The sequence below is a fragment of the Balaenoptera musculus genome, chromosome 1 (assembly GCF_009873245.2).
Source record: "Balaenoptera musculus isolate JJ_BM4_2016_0621 chromosome 1, mBalMus1.pri.v3, whole genome shotgun sequence".
NCBI classification, from domain to species: domain Eukaryota; kingdom Metazoa; phylum Chordata; class Mammalia; order Artiodactyla; family Balaenopteridae; genus Balaenoptera; species Balaenoptera musculus.
Window position 1 is genome coordinate 184,658,201 of NC_045785.1, and position 18,565 is coordinate 184,676,765.

General features: G+C 60.6%; 1 protein-coding gene across 2 annotated transcripts in view; it reads right to left on the reverse strand.

Annotated features, from left to right (window-relative positions):
• Window positions 1–18,565, reverse strand: part of SYT2 (synaptotagmin 2) — an 84,588-nt gene that overhangs the window by 27,410 nt on the left and 38,613 nt on the right. The window contains exon 1 of one of the 2 annotated variants that reach the window (XM_036864356.1): window positions 8,003–8,166. The exons of the other annotated variant lie outside the window; for it this stretch is intronic. The gene's annotated coding sequence lies outside the window, so the exon portion shown is untranslated. Of the gene's footprint in view, window positions 1–8,002; window positions 8,167–18,565 lie in introns of those variants that run through there. 2 annotated transcript variants of the gene reach the window in all.

The following is an 18,565-nucleotide window of genomic DNA, read 5'->3' on the forward strand; positions in this document are numbered from 1 at the left end:
GAGAACCCACGGATGCAGAGAGCAGACTATATACCATTTGACCCAGCAATCCCACTCCTAGGTATGTACCCAAGAGAAATAAAAACATTCATCCTGTCAAAAACCTTTACACGGGGCTTCCCTGGTGGCGCAGTGGTTGAGAATCTGCCTGCCAATGCAGGGGACACGGGTTCAAGCCCTGGTCTGGGAAGATCCCACATGCCGCGGAGCAACTAAGCCCGTGCGCCACAACTACTGAGCCTGCGCGTCTGGAGCCTGTGCTCCGCAACAAGACAGGCCGCGACAGTGAGAGGCCCGCGCACCGCGATGAAGAGCGGCCCCCGCTTGCCGCAACTAGAGAAAGCCCTCGCACAGAAACGAAGACCCAACACAGCCATAAATTAATTAATTAATTAATTAAAAAAAAAAAAACCTTTACACGAATGTTCACAGCACCAGCATTCACAACAGTCAAAAACCAACCAAAATGCCCATCAACAGATGCATGGATAAATACACTGTGGTCTATCCCTGCAACGGAATATTATTCAGCAATTCAAAGGAATGAAGGACTGATACATGATACAATGTGGTTGGACCTTGAAAATATATGTAAGTGAAAGAAGCAAGTCACAAAAAACCACATAATGAACGATTCTATTTATGTGAAACGTCCAGGGAGACAGATTGACAGAGACAGAAGACAGATTATCCACCGGCTAGAGGTTGGGGAAAAGGAGAACAGGAGTGACCACTAATGTTTATACTTTTTCTTTTGGGTGAAAAATGTTCTGAAGTTAGATGGTGGTGGTGGATGCACGACTCTAAGTGCACTAAACCCACTGAACTGTGCACTGCAGCTGAGTGACCCGTACAGTACGTAAATTATAACCCAGTAAAGCCGTCTTTAAAAGTTCTACAAACCCCTGTAAGGTAAGGAGCTTTGATCACAGTTTTGAGGAGGGTGATGGGTTCAGAGAGCTCGAGCATCGGCCCACAGTCTGGGCAGGAGGCTACAGGGTCTGACTCTGAACTCTGTGGTACTGAACTCCAAGTCTGGGGCTCTTTCCCGAAGCTTCTCCCGAGCCCGAATCCAGCCTGACTCCCAAACACCTTGGGAAAAGCCTTTGCCCCTCCTCTCTCACGGAGCCCCTCAGGAAGTCCTTCCAGCTCTCTCATCACACCTCCAGCTTCCTGAGGGAGGACGTTCCATGGGATCTAAGGTCATGGCCAAGGTCACAGGAGACAGGCACCTGACCAGGACCCTACACTCCAGCCAAAGCCCAACACCTTCTTTAGGAAGCCAGGGGGTGGGGCGGACGAAACGCAGTGGGCTCTGGGGGCTGTGCTCGCTTTCGAGGTGACCTTGGCAAAGCAACTCATCTCCAGGGCTCTTGGCAAAATGATAATGAGGAGGCGACATTTCCAAGGCCCTGAGTAGCTCCGAAGACTTAAAGTAGCCTCTCCTCTCCATACCTGCCATTCACCCCAATGACCAGCCAGAGGGCTATGGAGCAGCGGGCATCACTCAGTTGGTGGCCTGGGTACCTGCAGCGTGCCACTCCCCATCCTCAGCAGAGGCCCTTGGCCTAATCATCTGCCCAATACTGTCAGCAGGCAGGAAGGAAGGCGGCAGGCGAGGGAGGGGACAAGGGTGCCATCAACCAGGGCCCTGGACGCGCCTGGCGGGCAAGGTGCTGAATGTGCCTCAAGCCACCCTCCGCCCCACCCCGCCTCCTCGCACTGCAGACAGCCTGGCCGCGGGTGAGGAGGAAGGGCCCCCCTGCCGTCCCAGGGTCACCAACCAGGTGTCCCAGCTCGAAGGAGACGTTCCCCCGCCCCCGACTCTCTGCTTGTACAACCGGGGACCACGTCCAGAGGCACTCCCGCCCGGAGCAGGCCGACCAAGGAGGAGCAGACGCTGGGAGAGGGCGGGCTCAGCCCGGAGCCACCCAGAACCCGCTGTCCTTGTGGGGAGAGCGCCGCACTGGGGCTGGTGCTGTCTGTAGAAAGCGCAACGGGCCAGAGCCTCCACCGGGAAGCCCGCCTTGGTCAGAGGTGAGATGGGAGGAGGCCAGCGTCTCGGACCGTCATCCAGGGCGTCCTGGGGGACGCGAGGGAGGCGGTCACCCTTCTCCGCCTTTCAGAGGGGACAACTGAGGTCCAGGGGTGGGGAGACGCAGCTTGCCTGGGGCCGTGCGCGGTAGCTTCACAGCAAAATCACTGGATTCCAGGTCCTTCTGACCAAATACCATCACAGCCTTGCCTCACCCCCTGCTCCAGGCTCCCACGCTGCTTCTTTATCTACAAAGTGTCCCTTCGGTTTGAAGAAGCACCATAATAACAACAGCGAAATCTTCATACTCTTACTGTTCTCAGAGCTTCACATAAATATTAATACACTGGATCCTCGTATCGACCGTATGGCATGCACACTCTTTTATTCCCACTTTAAAGGTGAGGAAACTGAGGCGCCCAGTGTTGCAGTAACTTAGTTACGGTCCTGCAGGAGATGGGATCTGGACGAGGCGCCTGGCGCCTGGGTGGCGGAGCTGGGCCCCTGTGACGTGCCAGGTCCACACACCCCAGACCCCACCCCGATGGGCCAGGGCCCCGGAAGACGCAGGGAGTCCGCTCTGGGCTGCGCTCTCGCCCAGGGCTGTGCGCTAGGGGTCCCGGCGGACAGGCTGCAAGCTGCCTCTGGCTGAAGGCTGCCCCGCTGCCCCTGCTGCTGCTGGACGGCTGATCAGACCAGGTCGCAGGGCTGGCCTGGGGGGGGGGAGGCGGGGGCCCTCCCTCAGTCTCCCTGCCGCTGCCCCAGGTCCACGTGGGACATCGATCGCCCTGGCTCTCCGGTCTCCGGGGACCGCCAGCCCTGTGATCGTCTGGGGGCCAGGGGACCGGGGTTAGTCTTGGGTGGCAGCCCTGACCACCAGGAACGTCGCGGGGCCCCTCTGGGGCAGGCAGCACAGCCAGAGCATTCCCAAGAGAGGAAGGGGGCTTGGTGGATCCACCCACAGTCTCCCACCTGGCGGATTCCCACGGCAGGCAGCCCCTCCTGTGCCCAGTGCAGCCCCAGGGCCTTGCCCCAGTCGCGTTCTGCTTCCCAAAGCTCCCTTCGTTAACCTGTGAAGGTGCGATCCCAGGCGACCACAAAAGCCACTATAGCAGCCGGCAGCTGCCGTGGGTTCAGGAACTGCATTTCAGTGGAAGAAAGGCTCCGGGCTCTGGCCCTCCTCCCCCGCAGGCCCTTCCCCAACGTCAGGACACAGAACAAGCAAGCAGGATGCAGAGAAGGAAAACGAAAAGATAACAAAAAAAAGGCAGGACAAACAAAATCAGGCACAGCCTCTCTTGACCTGACAAGGACTTTTTCCACATCTTTCCCTGGGCTCAGGGGCCAGATAAGGAGCGAGCCTGAGCCCCGCTCAGGGGGCCATCCGCTCCGAGGCCTTTGTGCAGGAGTCCATTCCTCCAGGGAGCTGGGGGGGCGGCAGCTGCAAGCAATCAGGGAAATGTATCGGGGGTCAGGGCGGCGGGCGGGGTGCAGGCTCTCCGAGACACACACAAAGGGTGATTTAACATGGTGGATCCAAAGGCTGCCTTAGAAGCCGAGTGCTGACGCCGCAGGCCCCAGGCGCTGCGACCTCGCTTTTCAGAATCACTCCCCTCACTCCCGTCCCAAATCAGACTTATTTCCCTTCCTTTGCCACTGGGCAAATATTGACTTTCTTTCACTCGTGTCACCGATGGCACTGAGGCCAGCGGGCTGGCTATTGTCTCCTCTCTACAGGGCGGGCAGGCTGTCACGGAACAGCTCAGAAGGGCCGGCAGAGCCAGGCCAAGAGAGAAAGCCAAGCGAGGAAATCTGGGTCTTGGAAGTAATGTTTCTGCCTTTCTGTCCTCTCTCCCTTGCCCAAGCCCGTGGGGTTTGTTTTTCCACGTCTGGCTGTCCTGCTGCCTTGCAGCCTGTCAGGCCCAAGAGAAGCAGAGCAGCAGCTGGTGTCACCGGCAGAGCTCGGGCCTCGGAGCACGCGTCTCTGGCTCTGGGCGACCTCAGGCCGACCCTTTCATTCTCTTGGGCCTCAGTGTTCTAACCTGCAACCTGGGAATGTTGGATTTGATGATCTCACATCCTTTCCGCTTCAGTCAAGGCCCCTGACCTCGTGCTCTGATTTTAGAAGAGATGGAAAATAGCTGCTCCGTGGTTCATGGGGAGAGTGGGAAGGGCACCGGACTGAGCACCCACAGGGCAGGTGCAGCCCCATCACCGGTGCTCGGATGCTGTGTGACACTGGGCAAGGTGCTCCCCCTCTTTGAGCCCAGCTTCCCCACCATCAAAATCAGAGACTGAGGGCTTCCCTGGTGGCGCAGTGGTTGAGAATCTGCCTGCCAATGCAGGGGACACGGGTTCGAGCCCTGGCCTGGGAAGATCCCACATGCCGCAGAGCAACTAGGCCCGTGAGCCACAATTGCTGAGCCTGCACGTCTGGAGCCCGTGCTCCGCAACAAGAGAGGCCACGACAGTGAGAGGCCCGCACACCGCGATGAAGAGTGGCCCCCACTTGCCACAACTAGAGAAAGCCCTCGCACAGAAACGAAGACCCAACACAGCCATAAATAAATAAAATAAATAAATAAAATTTAAAAAAAAATCAGAGACTGAATGAGATGACGCCCAAGGTCCCTTCCGGCACCCCAGGCTGTGGTCCACTCACCACACACGGCCCGTGGGCGGTGATGCCTTTTCTCCAAGAACTTATTTTCCAGCCCTTTCCTCACGACTAACCTTGAACGGAGGCTGTCGGGCCTCTGCCTTGTATCCTTGTCACCAGAGGCTTCTGTCAGCCTCCCAGTTTCTCTCTGCAGACTCACCTCCGCCTGCAGCCCCTGCCCCCAAGGCCCTGTGATGAGAAGCAGCTCCTGAAGTCCCAGGCAGAGTACAGTGAGAACAGGATGAGGAAGGCAGGGCTTCTCAGCAGCTGTGCGTGGCAACACCTGCGGGACGGTGGGCTCCGTCCCCACTCTTCCTCTAGCCTGAGTCCCCTCTGTGATGACACAGAACCTCAAAAAGCCCATTCCTCATGCAGCACTCAATTCACACTAAGAACTCCCCACATCCCAGAAGTTTTACATAAATTATTCCCGTGTAATCTTCAGAAGAACCCTAAGAAGTAGGTAACATTGTTCCCATTTCACAGATGACATAACTGAGCCTCAGTTATGTCAAGTAATTTGCCCCAGTTCACACAGCTCATCTGGAAAGAGCCAGGATAGGGGTCTGAACCTGTCTGTCTGCAAAGCCTTTACTCTTAAGCATCACCATTCTTGCTGAGGAGATGTCATCATCTCCTCGCAGGCTGTCCCAGGACCTTAACAGAGGGGTGGTGAGAGGCAATGCCCGCGTGACTCCGCAAACCTCCCACCCACCCCGCCCCCAGCCTCAGCAAAGGCAGAGCCAACAGGGTCACAGGCAAGAGGGTCAGAAGGCCCTTCGAGCATCTAAACCAACCTTTTACTTTGCAGTTGAGAAAACAGGGGCCCAAGGGGTGTGACTTGCCTAAGGTCACACGGCAAGTCTAGGGTAACCCCGCTACCCACCCACCAGCGCACCCGTGTTGACACCCCAGGGTCCCGAGAGCGCCCCCAGGCAGGGCCAGGGCCTCTGCCATTCTCCCGCCGCAGCCCTGGGTGCAGATGTGCTCTGGTTGCTCACTCCCGGGGGCCAGCCTCACCCCCTCTCGGCTCCAGTCGGCTCCTGCCTCGAAGGCTGGGGGTGGGGGGGATGGAGTGAAGCCCATCTTGTAACCGCAGAAGGGATGGGAGGTGTGGCAGGAGGTGGGGCCGGGGGAACCAGCGGAAAAGAGGTGAGATGACAGGGAAGTCAAGCATTTTCTTTCTTTCCCGTGAAGTTTCTGCTGCAGAATCACTCGAATGATCCAAGACAGAGACAGAGACAGAGAGAGGCAGGCAGCGCCGCTGTCCCCATTCTGCAGAGATGCTCTGGAAGCTGCAGGGAGATCACACCGCAAGTCCACCCCCACCCCCTCCTCCGGCCTCTGTCCCCGCTCCCCGCAGGTCTTTATCTTTCTCATTGGCAGCAGCTGCTTGCTCGGGACTTGGAAGGCTCAGCACTGGACTAAACATCGTACATGTGTTTCTCATTTACTTCTCACAACAACCTAAAACACCACAGCTGTTACCATTTTGTCGCGACAACTAACTGAAGCTCAGAGACGTAGAGTAACTTGCTCAAGGTCACACAGCCACTAACCAGTGAGCCCGGGCCTCCCGAGGATGCATGGCGGGGGCGCACAGGACCAGACTGTGGCCCACTCATACCGAGTAACTCTCTCGAGCTGTCTCCACTCTGCGGACAGATGTGCACTGGGAATTCCAGGGCCACCTGCCCCATCACCCAACCAAGCCCACTTCTTACGATCAGACTCCAGCCCAGAACTGCAGCCACAGGACTGCAGGGCTGGGAGGGTCCCGGGGAGTCATCTAGTTCAACCCCTTCCATGTATAGGCGAGGAGAGCAAGAAAGGGGCTTGCCCAAGGTCACACAAGGTCACACGAACGGGAAGCAGCGCCTAGAATTAGACTCAGGCCTCCTATCTTAAACCAGGACCCTCTCCACAGCACCCTGAGGCTCAGTGAGGAGCTACCGTCCATCTCCACTGGAACAGAGCCAGAGGCACCCCAAGGAGGCATCAGGTTAGACGCTCCCAGCAAGGGCAGCGAGGTGCACAGCGGGGTGCTATGGGCCATCGCGGTGCAGACCTTTCAGATCCTCCTCCTCATCCTGGACACAAGCGTGACCTTGGGAGGCCCCTGACACCCCCTGAGCCCACAGGCCTCCTGTCCAGCACTGGGAACTTTTCTCCAGGAAAGGCCTTGCCCCTACAAAGAGGGTGGGTGATGCGGAAGATTCTGAGTCTCACAGCCCTGCTGCCTTGTTGCAGGAAGGAGCTACAGTTTCCCCAGAGGCTAGGTCACAGGAGGGGTGCGCGGATGAGGCTGCACCCCAACCCCTCAGCTCACCTCACCTGCGGGCGGGCCAGGACTGAGAGGGACTTCAGACACCGTGAACTCCAAACCCCCATTTTCCAGATGAAGATACTGAGGCCCAGAGGGATAAGTGAGCTGTCCAAGGTCATAGGCGGGGTTGGTATGGAAGCTTCCCGACTCCCCCCAGGCACGCTGGGAGCGCAGCTCCACACCGCCCCCCCCCCGCCCCGCCTCCCCAGGAAGGGAGCGCTGAGCTGCCGCAGACAGGTGGGCGAACGAAGACGGCTCATTTCTAAGCGCCCAGGCCCGGCAGGTGCGCCCGTGGGCTTGTTCACCCACTGCCCTGCCCCCACACGTCCCCACTCCCCACTGGGGCACCACGCACCCCATCACCCGGAGATCAGAGATGTGCAGCAGCTCGTCCAAGGTCACACAGCAGAATGAGTACAGCCTGCTCTCCTACTGCCCTGCTGCTCCTTCCCCACCCCCTCCTTGGTCTCTCCAAGCTCCGCCGCTTGCCAGGATCCTGGGGACCTTGCTTCCCCCGATGTACCGGGCAGCGCGCTGGCTCGTGTATGAAAAAGTTTCGTGGAGAGGAAGGGGCGGAAGACGCCGCCGCCCATCCCAGGCCCGGACGGCCGCGGCCTGGCGGGGGACGCGGAAAGGAAGCGATCTCCGCGCTCCGCCAGGTCCCCGGCGCGCCCCGCTCCCTCACCGTCTCCGCGGTGGGCGCGGCTGGGGTCCCGCGCCCGCACCCACTCTCCAACGCGCACCCATTCCATCCGCCCCCCGCGGCGCCCTTCCCGCGGCTGTCGGAGAGGGGCTCCCGGGATAATTCAGGACACCTCCCCAGGGACCATCAGGGTAATTCCGGCGCAAGCGGACTCCCGGAGCCCCGTTCCGCAGCCGGTTCATCCGCCGCAAGCGCCGAGCCCACAGTCCGGGAGTCCCAGGTGGGCGCCCGCATCCGCCCGCGCCCCCGGCCCCGGCCGCCCCGCCCGGCTCCTCTTACCCGGGGACGTTCCGGCGCCGTGAGCCCGAGCTCTCGGCGAGGGCAGCGGGCGGGACGCCGCGCTCCCGGAGTCCAGGCCCCTCTCCGCCTTCCCGGCGCCCGGCCGCTGCGGCTCCGCTCCGCCCGCCCGCTCCCTCGCGCGCCGCAGTAGTAACACCTGCCCCGCGCCCGCCGGCCAATCGAGATGCTCCTCACATCCGCCAGCACGCGGCGCGGGCTGGGCCTCCGAGGGCGACCCCCTCCGGCCGTCGCGCAAGTCCCCGCCCCGCGATCCCGCCCCCTCTCGGGCCGGGGCGGTGGCTGGCAGGAGGCGGGGGCGCGGGCGGGGAGGGGGAGAAGTTTGCGGTGGGCGGGGCCGGCCGCGCGCCCCCGGAGCCCCGCGGGGAGCCCGTCTCTGCGGAGGCGCCCCCGCCCGCCGCGCCCCCCCCTGCCACACTCCCCCCAGCACCCCGCCACCCACGGGCTTTCCGAGCCTCTCGGGCTTGGGGATTGGCTGGGAAGGACGGCGGGCGGGGGGCCTCCCCGCGATCGGGAAGCAGCTAACGGGTGGGAAGGAGCCGATTTGCTTCGGGGGCTACGGATGAAGGTTTTCCTGAGTCGAGGAAGAAAAGAAAAGGGAGGCGAAGAGGAGCGGTGGAGACAAAAGGGGCGGGGGAGGCGGGGGCGTCGGGCCCAAGAGCCCCGACAGCCCCGGCCCAGCACCTCAGCACCCGTCCGAGCATGAAGTCCCGACTGGTACCCAGGGCTCTCCCCCCCGCGTCTCGGGGAGGAGAGAACGCGGGCCGGGCGGAGGGGCCCTGCGGGGGAGGAGGAAGCGTCTGGGGCACAGGATCCCGGACCGGCTCCCTCATGGGAACCCACCGCTTCTGCCTGTCGAGAAGGCAAGGCCTGGGCCCCCTGAACACAGAGGCAGGTACTCCCCACCCACAAGGCGGGACGGGCAGGGAGGACGCCAGCCCGGGATCGCCTCTGTGCCTCGGTCTCACCCCTGACCCCCATACTGGGCCCTCAGCACCCACCGCCCAGATCTCAGGACCCCAGTTCAGCCGCGCAGAACTTAGCGCTGGTGCCAGGCGGCCCCCATCCCCACCTTCCCCCCTCCCCTCCACTCTCAGCAGCTCCTCCCCGGTTGCTCCCGGTCTGCATACTCAGAATCCTGGATCAAGTTTGGGGTTCGACCCAGGAAGTGACACCCCCAAATCCTGTGTGTTGGGGGAGGCCTTACTCAGGCTTCCGGGGCCCCTCATCTCCGCGGAGTCAGAGCAAGGAACCCCGGGAATTCCCGGTACCTGCAACCCCCCTTGTCTCCCCTCCTCCCTGCGTCCCCAGCCCGCCAGCCACATCGCTGGGAGCCGGGCCACTGCAGTGCGGCGGCGGCACTGCTGCTCTCGCTGGGCTGGAGCCTCCCTTTAGAACCAGCCAGGCACGGACCCTGGTCTGCAGAAAACGCTGACTCGGGGTTTCCAGGCTGCCAGCGCAGCAGGGAGTGTGTGCCACCCGCATACCTGGCTGGGGGGCACGTGGGCGGGAAGAGGGAGACAGGACTGATGCCCGAGACCCTCTAGTCAGTTCTGCTGACCCCTCACCATTCCTCCCGAGGGTAAGGGCTCAAGGTCAGCTGTTCAGCAAGAGGACACCGGGGGTTTCCTCCCACCCCTCCACACCCCGCACCCCAGCTGCTGGTCTACCACACTGAGGGGGGACCTGTCACCCGGCTGTCCCTCTTCTGCTTCTCCCTGGAGAAAGAAATGCTTCTCCTTTGAAATCCCACAAAAGCATCTTTTGCCAGGAGGAGGAAGGAAGGGGCTGAAAGTTCCGCAGGCTGGACTCAGGTCAGACGCTGGGATTTCCTGACGCCCAGGGTCCCGGGATGCCATCCTGCTTGATTAGAAAGCCTGTGGCTTAATGATTGGACAGTCATGCTGCTTGGGTGCAGGGGGATGGATGAAATGGCCCTCATGGCTCCTTCTGGTAAAATGGATCAAAAGATCCCTGAGCCTCACTCAAAGCTGCCTCCAGTAAAGTGGTCCAAGAACTGATGAAACGGTCTAATGACAGGAAAACAAAGCATTTAGGCAGGGCTGTCTGCTCCTCCGGAGGATACCTGTGTTTGAGGTTTGAGCTCCCTTCAGTGCACCCTTCCCCTGCTGGGGGCTGGGGTTCTGAAGGGTCAGGTGACATGTGCACAGGCAGGGCCGGGGACTAGATGGGGAGGTGGGAGCACCGTGGCTCCTTGAAAAGAGGCAGCTTGGAGCCTCTCAAGCACCAGAGGACCCCTCTCCCGGGGCGTGGGGTGGGGGGGTAAAAACAACTTACAGCCTTGATCTCACTTGAGTCTTTTCAACAATCCCAGAGGCAGCAAGGCAAGGATGGGGCAGGTCTTCACTCCACTGTGGCACAGGAAGCCCCCAAAGGCTTCCCAAGGTCTCGTGTTGGTGCCGAGTGAGGCGTGGAGTCAGGTCCTGTGACCCCAGATGCTGGCCCTCCCCTAGTCCACGCAGGCTAGTGCACAGCTATAGCTGCGCCTTCCTCCCGGACGCTCCTTACCTCCTCCCCGCCATTGCCCCTGCTACCCTGTCTTCCCCTGCCGGCTTCCGGTGCACATCACTAGACGTGGCCCTTACCCAGCCTCCAGCCTCACCTGGCACTGCCACGCTTGCCTTCTGTGCTCCAGCTGCACTGATCCCCTTGCAGGTCCTTACAGGGCTGTGCTCTTTCCTGCCACACACAGAACCTCTGCCCACGCTGTCCCCTCCACCCACACTGTCACCCACCACCCCCTTCATCCTGCCAGCCTCATTCCCCGACGCCTCCTCCCATGTACCATGCTTCTCCTCTGCAGCACCTGTCACCTGTTCTTGTTCCTCTCTCCCTGTCCCCGGCCCATGAGCTCCAGGTGGGAAGGACCTCAGTAAATCTCAGTGGTTCTGAGGCTCAGCATCCTCGAATCCTGGCACTGCCGCCTGGATGCTGTGTGATCTTGGGCAACCACTCTATGCCTCGGTTTCTCACCTGCACCACAGGGGTTCTAACTCTAATTCTAAATCAGAGTTACTGTGGGGATTAAAGGGGTGATGTATGTACAGAGACCAGTGCGCTGCCGTGGCTGGCGCACGGCGTCAGCTTCTGCTGGTAAAGAAGGAACAAAGGGTGGACACGTCCCTCTACTGCCAGCCTTCTCCCCAGGGACCAAATACATCTCCTCTCCTTGCCCCCCAGCCCCCTCTCACTTCGCGGCTCCTGAACCCTAACTTCTGCCCCCGGCTTCCGGGATGAGCGGAGAGCGGCTGTAGCCACTCCTTCCCTCCCCGCCCAGGCCTGGCCTCTCCAGTGCTGGCAGCCGGGTTCTCTGCTTTGTCCCCGCATTGGCCTCGGGTGCCAGCACAGCCCGGGTGTGGAGCCCTGGTGGCCGAGCCGGGAGGCAGGGTGGCCTCTGTCACAATCTGCATCAGCGTCTCCCCGAAAACCACGTCCAGTGAAATCCGCGTCCCCAGCCTCTGGAGGGGTCCTTTGGCGCCTCCTCTGCAGAGACCCCCGAGCTGCCCCCGACCTGGGCTGAGGCCAACCCTGCAGGATCGGGTCGGGGCAGTCAGGAGAGGGCCCCAGGGGCCTTGGCTGTGTCCCTGGGTTGGCTTCCTGTTGCTGTACCATGTCCTCCTTTCTGTCTGATCTGGGCCTTCATGAAGGCCGCTGCCGGGGAGGTGGACGGCCCTTCCCCAGCCCTACGGCCTGACACCCCACAGCTGGTCCCCTGGAGAAGTAGCCACGGCAGCCTGGCTAGAAAATTCCCCCAACCCCCAGCCCGGGGGAGAGGGAGGAGGGAGGGAAAGGAGAAGAGGCCTCTCTAAAGGCTCTTGACCGAGTTCCCTCCCCACTTCAGACCTGTCCAGACAAAGTAATGATTCTCAGCTCTTCCTTCCAGAATTGCAGCAATTGGGTTTCTGCAAAGAGCTTCTAAATCCTGCAGTCACCGCCGTAACCACCACTCGTGCTAACGGTGGCCCTCCCACCCCCTCCCTCCTCCCTTCCCTCCTCCCTTCCTCCCCCTGGGCTTCACTGGACAACCTAAGCAGCAGTCTGGGACCACAGACTTTGAAGGACGGGACCCTCACTGCCATCCCGGCCGCACGGTGGACGCTGTCGGGGTTAAGAACATAGGCTCCGCAGCCAGACGCTGGGAGTGAACCCTGGCTCTGCCACTTAGCAGCTGTGTGACTTTGGGCCGGTTACTTAACCTCTCTGTGCCTCCTCTGTAAAATGAGGACAAAAATTGTTTGTGCCTCATACAATCACTGTGAATATTGCATAAGTAAAAAAACATTAAAAAACTTAGCGTCTGGGACATGACGGGCGCCCAGTAAGCAGTAGCTCTTTTTTATATTATCTCTACAGATGGGCAGACAGAAAAGGAGCTCCTGTTTACCGAGTGCCTTTCCACGTGCCAGGCGGTTTGCATGTCGTGGCACAAGGGGTGCAGGATGGGCCACGTCAAACCTGAGGAGTCTGCTGACACCCCTCGTCCGGGAATTTATTTGCATCCACTTGTTGATGTGGGGCTAACGAGCGGCACCTGGGGAAACAAACTGCGTCTACAGCTGGGCTCCAGGCACGGGTGGCGTATCTGGCACCTGTTAAATGGGGGTCTCGGATAAAGAAATGGTCAGAGAGAAAGAACGCAGCTGACGGTGAGCCAGACCCCACAACAGGGCTTGAGGGTCCGAGGGAGGGACCCGACAGGAGGGGGAGAGTGGCTGGCCCTTGACCTCCTCTGACCCGGTGACCTGGGAAGCAGGGCAGGGCCCCGGCCGCCTGCTGGGAGACCTACCCCTGAAAGGAGCATTTCACCCCTGAGTGTTCTCATTCGCTCTCTGAAGGAGTGAGAATGTCTCGGGGGCACCGAGACAGCCCAGCTGCAAGTGGGCAAGTGGCCGCCCAGCAGAGAGGCACCTCGCCGGGCAGCTTGCAGAGGCTCCTGGGACGCTGGCCAGGTGAGGCCGGCGGGCGGGGGGGGAGGTTTCCTGGAGGAGCAGGTGGACAGGGTCGGGTTCTGAGATGGTGAGGACAGGAGACACACCGAGTGCTCTCCTCGTGCCAAGCACTACCTACTTAATGCTTCTTATTCCCATTTTACAGAGGCAGACAGAGGTAAAGCAACCTGCCCAAGGTCACACAGCGAGGGAGTGGAACACGCAGGGTATGAGCTCTGATGTTCTGCTCAGAGGCTGCACCCTGCTCCCCTCTGCCACCTGCTTCGCTGATCAATACTGGGCCCCTCATTCCTAACTGTAAGCTGGACAGGGTGTGGACACTCGGGTCCTACCTAATCCTTACAGCTACCTTATGAAATGGGTGTTTGTCCCCAGCTCACAGCTGAGAAAACTGAGGCTCAAAAATGCAAAGGATTTGCCCGAGTTTACATAGCTGGGAAGTGCCAGAGCCGGGGTTCAGGTCCCCCTGCCCAGGACCACCGGCTGCCATAAATCCAGTTCCAGCCCCCCCTGCACAAAAGGCCACTCCCACACAGGCTTCACCCAGGCATGGGAGAGCGATTCCAAGGTCTCCCCAGACTCTGGCCAGACATGCAAACCATCGAGTTTGGGAGAGACCCCCAAAGAGGAAAAGGAATCGGGTCTGAGCTCGGAGGATCTTCCCAGAGAGTGCGGGAAGCCAAAATGACCGACCCCTGTGACTGTGGGTGTGTAAACCGCAGTCCGAGGGCCTGTGTGTACGGCGTGAGCCTCCTCTGAGCCACGTGTGAGGGGCCCAGACGATCGCCTGCTGGGCAGGGCACAGGTGAGGCTCAGGCTGCTCTTGGGGGGAGGAGAAACTGGCAGGGATCCTTCTGTCCCGCACCCACTGGATGTGTGTCCATCGCGTGTAAGCTCTGCTGGCCGGGTCCGCGGAGCTGGGACACAACCCCTGCCCGTGAGGGTCTCCATCAGGATGGAGCAAGGGACACGGGCTTGGGGCAGCTGTGCACCTGGAGGCCTGGACCGGGCGGAGGGTGCCTCAAGGGGGCGGAGCCATGAGAACTCCCTGGGGAGGGGAGGTGCTCAGCCAGGGCTCGGGCACCGAGTGCTGACAAGCCTGGAGGCGGAGGCACCGGGCAGAGCCGCCGGGGGGGGGGGGGGGTGGGGGGGTGGTCCACACACAGGCCCCCTCGCTTTACTGCGCTTCGCAGACTCTGCGTTTTCACTAACAGAAGGTCTGTGCAGCCCCTAGACAAGCGAGCCCACCGGCGTCTTTTTTCCAACAGCCTTTGCTCACTTCGTGTCTCTGTGTCACATCTGGTAATTCTCAGAATATTTCAACCTTTTTCATTAGTGTTCTGCTTATGATGATCTGTGAGCAGTGGTCTTTGATGTTCCTACAAGGAATAGTAGAAGGCTCAGGTGATGGTCAGCACTTTTACCAACAAAGTATTTTTAAATTACAGTATGCACATTGTTTTTTCAGACATATTGCCACCACACGCTGACGAGGCCACAGGATGGTGTAAACATAACTTTACGTGCACTGGGAGACAGGAAAACTCGTGTGGCCCGGCCGGGCTGAAGGGGCCGGCTTTGACCCACACAGGCAGCAGGGCTGTTGGGTCAGGGGAGACGACCCCGCCAGGCTAAGGGGGAGACCCCACGCTGGGCGACTGGATGGGGTGAGGGGACACGGGGGTCGGATGGCTCCTGGGTCTGGCTGGTGACTGGAAGGGGAATGAGGTCGTTCATTACGAACAGGAGCACGGTGGGCGGGGGTCTGGGGAGGTACGAGCTGGGAGTCCACGTGGGGAGCAGGGCCAGATTCAGGAGGAAATGTCCAGGAGGCTCTTGGAAATGTGGCCTGGAGCTCAGGAAAGGGGTTTGGACGGGAGATGCGCCTTTGGAAGACACTAATTCATAGAACATGGAGAAACACCTGCTCTGAAGATGTTAGTAACCTAAGTGACAGCAACCAGCTTTGGTCCCAGACTTGGACTCAGGCTGGTCACTTCTCGCCACCTCAGTGCTCCTCTCTCTAATAGCTTCTACCTCAGGTCTGAGCAGCTGTGAAATGCCCCCAAACCATCTCCTTTCTCTTTCCTAAAGGTCTCGGGTGTGAGTTTCTAGCCACATATCGTTCTACCCATTTTACAGAATTGGAAAGTTGAGGCACATCTTTACTAAGCCACGCAAGCTGACTGTAGAATCTGAAGCGGTGTCCATCCCCGCCGACCTCAGCTGGGAGAGCGGTTGTTTTTTTGTTTGTTTTTTCTGGGTTTTTTTGTGGGTTTCCCCCCAAAGGAATGCTGTATTGACACATCACCCATTATCTACTTTAAGGAAAAGATAAATCAGTCATTATACCTGCATCCTGCCTTCCCACCACACCCCATCTGAGAGGTTCCAACCCTCAGGAAAGAGCACAGAGCAGCATTCCTCCCAAGGCACGAGTGTGGACTGCAGCCACTGCACCCCGCAGTGTGTCTGAAGTGACCAGCAGACACTCAGGTACCAGACAGCACATCACGGTCGACCAGAGAAGACACTGAGCTGACGGTCCCTCCCCTTCGAGAGTGCACGGATGCAGGCGAGGTCTCTGCCCGCTAAGAGCCTGTAAGGCACAGAGCTGCCCCTGCAGGCGTGCCAGACGTGGCGCCCTGGGTGAGAGGCTGCTGGGCTGTGGCAGCATCGGCGCGGAAAGAGATCTCTGTAGCTCCTGAGAAAAGGCAACAGCAGAGCCCCAGCTGGCCCGACGCCCTGGCCCTGACCTACCTGCGGGTCTGCCTGCCGCTCGCTGGCCCTGGCCCTGGCCCTCAGCTGAGCTGGTGCAGCCGATGCTGGGGAAGGGGTGCCTCCCCTCCACCCCGCCGCCTGGCTTGTGGGGGGAAGCAGGCGTGTGTCAGCGTTGTGGTGACGGCAGAGCATGGAGCGCTGGGGCCATGCACACGCGAGGGCTCCAGCCCCCGTCTCCGCTGCCCCCCCAGGACCCACCCCACAGCCCCTCAGCTCCATCTCCCACGTCTCCCTCAGTTGCTGGCGTCTGGCTTCCGCGGGACATGGTCCCAGACCAACGTTGACGCTCAGGCTGTCTTCTGTGCTTTCGGCCTCCGTGAGCACAGTGGACGAAGCGCATGGGGACAGGAGTCTCCCCCACGGTGGGACGGCGGGAGCTTGCTGCGGCGCAGGGGTCCTCGCCTCTCCGTCCACCAGAATCACCCGAGGAGCTGGGAAGAAGGACCGCCAGCCCCCGCCCCAGACCCACCCCTCCATGGCAAGAGCACGAGTGCAGAGTCAGGCCTGCCTCATGTTCCCGGTGGGGCTGGATGAGCTAGACCCTGAGCTCCAGGTTCTTCTCCTGAAGGAACATCCGTGGCCGGTTCCCCGAGGGAAACGCACAGGAAGCACAGTGCCTGCGGCCCGAGCTGGCCTTTGACGCACGCGCACCACCCCACCTCCCAGCTCCGCGGCGCCTGGGGCTTCCTCCCAACCCGGTGCTGCAGTCAGCCCCCAGCCAGCGTCTGCGGAAGGTGCGCACCTCCTGACGGCACGACGGCCTCACACCTCCAGGCTGTTACCCCAGAACCCTGGTGTCATCCTTTCCGGCTGCACCCACCCAAAACACCGTTCTCAAACTGGCCCATCTGATCACCCAACTCCCGCGGCCCTGCGCCCAGCGCCGACTCTCCTGGACCTTCCGGCCACGCAGCCTCCCAGTGCCCACTCCCCGCCTTGACTCTCACTGTCTGGGTCCCCTCGCAGCCCAGACGCCGTCCCTGCCCCCTGACGGTCCTGTGGACACGAGCCCAGCACTGCACACCCTCCTGCACCACCCCAACGCCTCAGACTGCAAAGCCCTGAGGCAGCGCAGTTGCCGGCACCTGGCGGTGCTTCATCAGCCTTGACCCTTAACCTCACGTGGGGTGACAAAGAGATCGGGACGTGTGCAGAGACTGGGACAGGGACTGAGCCGTCTCCAAGCGCACCCCCAACAAACTCGCGCTTCAGTCTCCAGATGGGGGAGCAGAGACTGGTGCTGAGGCAGGGCTGCTCCAGGGGAGCCAGACCTCACCGGGCCTCCGCGGTGCCACCTCTGTGGATTTTCTCCTCTTCTGGTTCTGATCCGGAAGCCTGGGAAGCTGGGTTCTGGGTGCCCTCATGGGGCGTTCAGTCCACTTAGGGACCTGACACTGATCGTACGACCACAGACACACACGGCAGATCTTCGCTAAGGTCAGAACTGTGACGGAGAGTGGGATGGTGCTATAGGACTATTAGAGGGACTTCTCAGTGAGATCAAGGGCAAAGCTTCCTGGAGGAAGCAGCGCCTGCACTGAGGCTTGAAAGCTGCCCAGAAATTAACCAGGCAGAGCGAGCAGCTTCTGCATGACCCGGGAAAGAGGCGGCCGTGGCTGGACTGGGTGCCGGGATGACGGAGGAGAGTGAAGGGTTGGATGTAGAGGCGCGGTGGGGGGGGGGGCACTGACAGGCGGGACGGGAAACCTGGAGCCAGCCCAGGCGTGGGCAGGTGGGTGAGAGCATGAGGTGGGTGTTGGGTCACCTGTGAGGCATGCAAGTGGAGACTCTGAATGTGCAGGTGGGTGCAGGCGGGCTTCAAAGGAGGGGTCGGGCTGAAGACCTGCGGTGAGTCACCCACTTAGAGGAGGGGGTGAAGCTGAGGGGCCTGGACCCCCCAGACGGCGGCCCTTGTAGAGGGACACGCACCCCGTTTCACAAGGCCGTCCTGTTCAGCTTCTCCATCTCGGACTCATTTAGGTCCCCTGTTTCCTTTATCTGTTGTTAAACCAACAGCTGACCACGTGCCCACGAGCCGTCGGTGACGAGGGAACATCGCTGTCAGCTGAGGCGCGAGGGGGGGCTCCCGCCAGCTTCGTGCCGTCTTCCCACGTCCCTCTCGGCCCTCAGGAGGCAGACATCCCTGCCCTTGTTTCCGGAGCAGGACGCTGGGGCTCAGAGAAGCAAAGCCCTGCCCGGTATCAGTGCCGGACGCCTTCTCACTGCCGGGGCTGCTTCGCCAGAAGAACGGCCCGTGCCCAGAGGGCGGAGGGCAGGATCCAGGCACCACCTCCACTCGGGGACCGACTCGCATCCCTGACGGACCAGCCTCTGCTCACACAGTCCTGGCAGCCCGTGGCCCACTTCTCACACCGTTCAGCGCTATTGGAGTGGATTCCTTATCGTAACTGAAATCTGTCTCCCTGTGGCTTCCTCTGCTGGTCAGAGGCCAGCCGTCCAGGAGACCTGCATCCTCCCTCTCTGAGAACAGTTGCCGGGCCTCCCTGGACGCCAGTGTCTGGTCAGGTTCACTCCTGTTCCAGTGTCTTCCTTTGCCTCTCACATCCTGGCCAAACTCTTCTGGACAAGACCCAGTATGTCTGTGTCCTTCTTGAAACGGGATGTACAGAGAGGTACAACCCACCCTAAATATGAGCCAATTCGCCCAAAATCAAGGTCAGATGGAGGCAGGGCCAATCTCTTTACGGTCAGTGGTACATCAGGCCCAGGCTTGAGCGGAGCTAGTCCAGACCCACTGCACAGGAGGCGTGTCCCAGGTCTTAGGGGACCACAG